The sequence below is a fragment of the Petaurus breviceps genome, unplaced genomic scaffold (assembly GCF_028583685.1).
Source record: "Petaurus breviceps papuanus isolate PSGF00001 unplaced genomic scaffold, PetGlider_PUasm1.0 207, whole genome shotgun sequence".
Classification (NCBI taxonomy): domain Eukaryota; kingdom Metazoa; phylum Chordata; class Mammalia; order Diprotodontia; family Petauridae; genus Petaurus; species Petaurus breviceps.
Genome location: NW_027185850.1, coordinates 12,377,839 through 12,385,024, shown reverse-complemented (window position 1 = coordinate 12,385,024; position 7,186 = coordinate 12,377,839).

Genomic DNA, 7,186 nt, shown 5'->3' with positions numbered 1-7,186 from the left:
GGGAGGGAGGGAGGGAGGGAACACCAGCAGGGAGCATCCACCAGGTTGAAGAGAAAATTGCATCCAAACAGGACTCTCAGTTCTTGTCCACTCCACATTCCAGGCAAACCCTGAAATGAGGTGTCAAATGAGGGATCGTTATAAGACCAGTTGGCGGTACATTTTGTCAGCCCGTATTTGCATACCAACAGACAATTGATGTTCGTCAACAAACGTGTCAAAAGGGAGCGCCTGCCCGGGAGCTGTATGTTTTCACCCTGAGCTGAGAGGAAAACTTGCATCGGCAAGTTTAGATGCATATTCTCCCTTTCCTTGATCTTGTTACAAAACGTCCCTCATACGCCCTCCCCACCAGCAAGTGCTTTCTTCCCGGAGCTTATACAAGGCAGACGTCAGCTGGTATCTCGTGACGGGACAATGTGTTATTCATTGGACACTGAAAGCCTAATGTGTTTCCAGGTTGGCTCTACCTGAAAACTCAGAGGATCCAAGGGGAAAGGGGAAGAGAACACATGTATTAAGCACTTATTATGTGCCAAGCACTGTTATAAATATTTCATTTGATAAGGGGGAGCTCTCTGCACCATCTGCAAATTGCAGCTCATCTATGGTTTAAATACATTCAAGGGAAGTAGCTGAGGGACAGAGGGGAAATGACTTGTCCAGGACCATATAGTTTAGTGTCAGAGGCAGGACTGGAATTCAGATCTTCTCTGTTTGATGTCCAGCATTCTATCCCTATAACAATAAAATCACAGTTCTGGTCCCCAAATAATCAAAATTTTCACATCTATTTACTGATTTTCCCCCCATTTCTTCCTTCTGAATGTCTCCATCAGAGAGCCAGCAAATATGTTCGTAGTGGGGGAAAAGTGTTGACAGCTGACATATACCCAGCTTAGTTCAGGCTGGTCTGGCTGAAGGGCACAAAAATAATCCAGAGAGGGCTGGTATTTCTTCTATATTTAAAGAAACTAGTTACAAAAGGTTAGGATTGGGCTTCGACTCTGTCACCAAGTCAGGAAGGAAATTCTAGTGGTACTATCCATTGGTGCTAAATTCTACTTTCTTAGAACCACCTGTAAGCTGAAGGCAAGCAGATTCCTCCTCGTTGTTCCAACAGTTAGGGGCAGGGGACCTCTTGTTGATACTATGCCCCAGCCCAGATTCCAGGCGACCTTTGGGATCACCTCCCCACCAGCTCCCCCCTCTCGCCTAGCCCCACCAGCATAGAGCACTCCCTTGGGCAGGTGGTTCCTAGCGTGAGCCAGGCAGTTACATGAGCTCGGGCATTCTGGGCGTGACATTTAACTGAGACCCCAGAGTGGAGCTGGCCTGGATCCCAGCCAGAATGTAAGGAAGGAGAGCATCAGCGTCAGGATGATGACACAGGGGAAACAATCGTGACCCTGGCATTGAGAGCCAGAAAGAAACCCAAGGCCTTGTGCACGCCAGGCCTGAGCCTTCCACATGGCATCAGAATTCCACTGTGTTCTTCATGCTTTCTCCTTCAGGCTCGCCGGGGGCTCTAGGGTATGGACAAGAATGCATTTAATGAACTCAGGCTAGAGTTTCCATCTGTCTTTAGATGGAGACACAGACAGACAGAGACAGACAGGCAGGCAGAGACAGGGATGGAGACAGAGACACACACAGAGATAGGTATAGATAGAGAAGGGATATAGATAAATATAAATAGTATAAATAGCTATCCATATACATTCACATGTAATGGCACCTTTATTTATATATCACCTTTTAATAATCTGGGTGGGCAATTTCAAGTGGAGCTGCCAGGGTGAAGTCCACAAGCATTTGTTAATCCCTTTTTTTCCTGGGCTGTATACTAAGTGCAACAATAAACATAGTCCTGCCCTCCAGGAACTGACAGTCTAATGGGAGAGAAAGCATACAAACAATTCTTTAATACAAGATAAGCTTCAGAAGGAAGATTCTGGCAGTAGGGAAGGACTGGGGCAAACCTCCCGTGGAAGACGGGATTTGAGCTGTCTAGGAGGAAGCCCAGGAAGTAGGGAGGCCGAGGTGAATGAGGGACAGCCATTGCAGATGCATGGAGCTAGGAGATGGATGTCCTATGTGTGAGAAACAGCTAGAAGACCAAGGTCGCTGGTCCTATAATACATGAAGAAAAACTTTGTTATTCACTTGTTTCACTCATGTTCAACTCTTTGTGACCCCATTTGGAGTTTTCTTGGCAAAGATACTGAAGGAGTTTGCCATTTCCTTCTCCAGCTCATTTTACAGATGAGGAAACCAAGGCAGACAGGGCTAAGTGACTTGCCCAGGATCACACAGCTTGTTAGTGTCTGAAAACAGATTTGAACTCAGAAAGATGAGTCTTCCTGAACTCCAGGACTGGTGCTCTGTGCACTGTGGTGCCATTAGCCACCCAAAAGGGAGGTAGGAAGGAGCTCAGGCATTCAGGGTGTGACATTTAACTGAGACCCCAGAGTGGAGCTGGCCAGAATCCCAGAGAGCATCAGCATCAGGATGATGACACAGGGGAAACAATCGTGACCTTGGCATTGGGAGCCAGAAAGAAATCTAAGGCTTTGTGCTCGCCTTGCCATTTCCTTCCCAAGCTCTTTTTACAGGGGAGGAAACCAAGGCAGATGGAGCTAAGTGACTAGATGTGAAGGGTTTTGAACAACAAGATTGTTTTATTTGTTTCTAAAGGTGATAGGGAGCCACTAGCATTTACCCAGCAGGGGAGTAGGGTGGTGTGGTCAGCCCTATGCTCTAGGGAGATCACTTTGACAACAGAGTGAAGGCTGGATTGGATTGGAGAGAGACAAGGCAAGCCAACCCACCAGCAGGCTATTGAAGTAATCTAGGTGTGAGGTGTGGAGGGACTACTAGGGTGCCAAGTGTGTGAGAGAATCAGGGAACATTAAGAATGCTGGCACTTGATTCTGAGGACCTGGATTCAAATTCTGCCTCTGATGTTTACTATTTTATTTTATTTGCTTGTTAAATTTTTTTCTGGCTTTTTGGAGGGAAATTGGGGTTAAGTGACTTGCCCAAGGTCACATGGCTAGTAAATGTGTCAAGTGTCTGAGGCCGGATTTGAACTCAGGTCCTCCTGACTCCAGGGCCTGTGCTCTATTCACTGAGCCACCTAGCCACTCCTGATGTGGCCATCCATCATTTTCTTCATCTGTAAACTAAGAGGCCGGGACAAGATGGCTCCAGGTCCAGATCTAGGATGATCTAGGTATAAGTGGTTTATTATGTCAATCAATCATCCAACATTTAATAGGTACCTACTATGTACCAAGCGCTATGGAAGGAGCTGGGAATACAAGTACCAAGAACTAAGCAAGCCCCACTCACATGGTAATGGATGAAACAACAAAGACATATCTACAACTAAAACAAAGTAAATAAATACAAATATGTTCCAGGCACAAGGCAGTTTGGGGAGGGGTGGTTCTAGCAACTGGGGAGATGAGGAAAGGCTTCAAGCAGAGGGTGTTGATTGAGCTTAATTTTAAAGGAAGAGAGCCATCATCAGCTGGGAAGTAGCTTACGGTCTTAAGAGGGGTTGTTGCCTGGAGTCACACGGTTAGTGCGTGCCAGAGGCAGGACCCGAACCTGTCTTCCCCAGACCAAACTCAGCCTGTAGAAGTTCTTCCATGCAGCCCCTGTAATGGAAACACTGGTCTCTACATTCACAAGCTCCTCGAGGGCAGAGAACATTTTAATTTATCTCCACAAAGAACACAATACCAACACACAGTACATGCTTACTCGTTGACTGATAGACTGGTCAATTGCTATATAAACCACATGGTCCTCCATTTAGAATGAGGAGGAATCTGAAAAGTCACAGAACCATCACTACAGACCTGGCAGAGGTCTCAGAAAACATGGCATCCTTGATTGAGACCTAGGAGGAATCTCAATCCAACCTCCTCCTCATTTCACAGATGAAGCTGTGAAGCCCAAGGAAAGTAACATGCCGAGTGCCAAGGAACGAGATGTGCCTGAAGTTAGTCAGCACTAATGTCTGGGGTGACATTCGAACTCAAGGCTATGGTTCTCAATCCAGTAGGCTTTTCATTCTACCTGCCATCTAAGCGGCCTCATTTGGGAAGAGATGCTACCCTTCATTTATATATCAAATTATGTGTCATTTCTATGTGTGTTATAGAGTTAACACATCAGTACAAACACATAGTAAGGTGATTTTGAATGGCGAATAATAAAAGCTAACATTTATATAATGCTAAGTGCTTTCCCAAATATTGTCTTCCCACTAACCCTAGGAGGTAGGTACTATTATTATCCCCATTTTACAGATGAGGAAACAGAGCCTGAAAAAGAAGTAACTTGACCAGGGTCATATAGCTAGTAAGTAGAGTTTTGCTGACTTCAAGTTCAATATTGTTTCCCCTCTCACTGCTAAGAGAGCATAAAGTGACTTTTCAGGGCGGCTAGGTGGCGCAGTGAGTAAGAGCAAGCCGGCCCTGGAATCAGGAGGACCTGGGATAGGTTCTGGCCTCAGATACTGTAATGGGAATGTAAATTTTTCAGATCTTCCCTGCCCCTGGGCTAAAGTGCACCTGGAGCCTGGGGTAGGAGGCTTGTTTTTCAGTAGATAACTTTTTGATTGGCCAGTGGGTGCAAAAGGTTGTTACATTCTCTGAGCCAGGAGAAGGCTATATAAGACCTGATGTGAGGCTTTGTTTTGGGGCTCACTTTGAGAAGTGTTCTGTGATTAGATGAAACTCAGGGAAGCCGTTGTCCAGGACCCCCCGGCTTTGAAACCCAGATGTTGTTTGTTATGGATATAATGGTTGGACAGTTTGGAAAACTATCTACTTGATCTGTTTCTCTGTCTTGATAATTCTGTCTGTGTATTCCGAAGTTCAGGGTGCTGACCTCTTTCCCCTGAACTAGGTAAATGATACATATTTGACTGATTAAAGTAAGCTTGTTAACCCATTTTGAGTTGCTTTCCTTTAACAAAGCAGATCCAAGAACCTGTGGTGGCAGCAACCCTGGGGACACTGGAGTGCTTGCCGCTACAGATACTTAACACCCACACAAAAAAAACTGTCCATGTAACCTTGAACAAGTCACTTAACCCCAACTGCTTAAAAAAGGGGGGGGGGGGCTTTTCAATGAACTAGAGCATGAGATTCAAAGGAAGGTGAGGACATGACTGACTAAGAGTTGGTGTCAGCAATGGGGTGGAAGTCAGCAGTGGGTCACAGGTTCAGAGAAAGGAAACTAAGCCAGAAAGCTTGAAACAAAACTGGGGCAAAGGATGAGCAGGGGAGATAGTTACAGGAGTCAGGGAGTGCTAACATCAGAAACTAAGCTGTATTCTATCAAGAAGTCTGGAACAGAACTTCAGCGTAAGAGCTGAAGGTAGCTAGGTGCCTCAGTGTAAAGAGTGCTGGGCCTGGAGTCAGGAAGACCTGAATTCAAATCCAGCCTCAGATACTCACTAGTTGTATGACCTTGGGCAAGGTACTTAATCTCTATTTGTCTCAGTTTCCTCATCTATAAAATGAAATGGAGAAGGAAGTATCAAATCACTCAATATCTTTGCCGAGAAAACCTCATGTGAGGTCATGACTGAATGGCTAACAATAATAATAGCACTGAAGGTGAAAACAAGGCAGGAAGGCAGGCAGAAAGCCCAGAGACGTGTGTACTGATGGGTAAGGTGACACAAATGGTCCAGAGTTCATGTCAGCAACCAGAAAACAAGAAATCCATAGAAATAATAATAATCCATAGGAATAATAAAGTGTGATGATGATAGCTAAGGGTTGCAGAGCAACTTGAGGTTTTCAAAATACATGAACAGATACAGGGAGAAGACGAGAATTCTGAGTTGAGACCCTAGCTTGAGTCTTGGATCCACCACAATCTAGCTCGATGATCTTGGGAAAATCACTTCTTCTTCCTGGGACTCAGTTTCCTTATCTGTAAAATGAAGTTTGGACAATATTCTCTCAAAAGCTCATCTTTTCCCATTTTAAAATTCTCTTACTTTTGTAATACACACGGAGATACAAATCACAAATAAGCAGCTATTCACAAGGCACAGTGGTCATAAATTAATTCGGATGGTAGTAGGGCAGCTCTGCCTTACTTTGTTCTCATTTCCAGTCTCTCCTCTGACTCAGTCACCTCTTTAGAGTTCTTTTGGAATCAGCTGCTACAAGCAGCAACAGCCCTCCTCTGACTCCTAATTCACTGGCAGAGTTCTGATGATGGAGATGTGCTGGGATCCACAGACCCTGGGCACTTGTCCCTAACATAAGCACTCCTCCCATCTCTCAGCTCTCAGGCATTTTACATGACTCATATTCTCCCACTCAGCAAACATTCCCCACCTCCAAGGAGTGACCTACTAGAGTCCACACTTACCATGAGGAGAAATTATTCCTTAAATATATCAACAGAACATTTTCCTTTCAGCACTCCTCCTTATCACCACCGTCTAAGCACTGCAGAATTACATTTCTTTTAAATCTTGCTTCAAATGACATTTTCTCTTTCCAATAATGCCTCACATTTATTTAGTGCTTTAAGCTTTACAAAGCCCTGTAAATATACTATCACAGTTGAATCTCACAATGCCTTCCTTCTTGATCCTATATACATCTTGTTTGTTCAAAGTCGTTTGCCTGGTATCTCCCCCATTAAACTAGGAACTCCATGAGGACAGGGACTGTCCCTTTAATTTCTTTGGATCCCCAGCATTTAGCACAGTGTCTGGCATATGGTAGGTATAGTACTTAAATGCTAGTAGGCTAACTGACAGATGCTATTATCACCCCATTTTACAGATGAAGAAACAAAGAAACTGAAAGGTTAAATGAATCAACCAAGGTCCCACAGTAAGTAATAAAACTGAGATGGGATTCAAACCCAGGTCTCCCTGACCACAAGTCCAGCCCACTATACACTACACCATGCTAGCCTTCAATGATAATATAGTAAAGTAGTTCATTGGAGTTTAATGAATATACATATACTGTTATTTTAATCCTTATAATTAAAAAGGAAAAGCATAATTGGTCTGCCTTTGTACATTAATTTCCCATTAGTCTGGGGATGGTCTAATTATTGGTCCTTTGAAATGCTAACAGACATCACTGTATACCTCACAGCTAATCAAATTGCATGCAGAGCACTTTGGAAA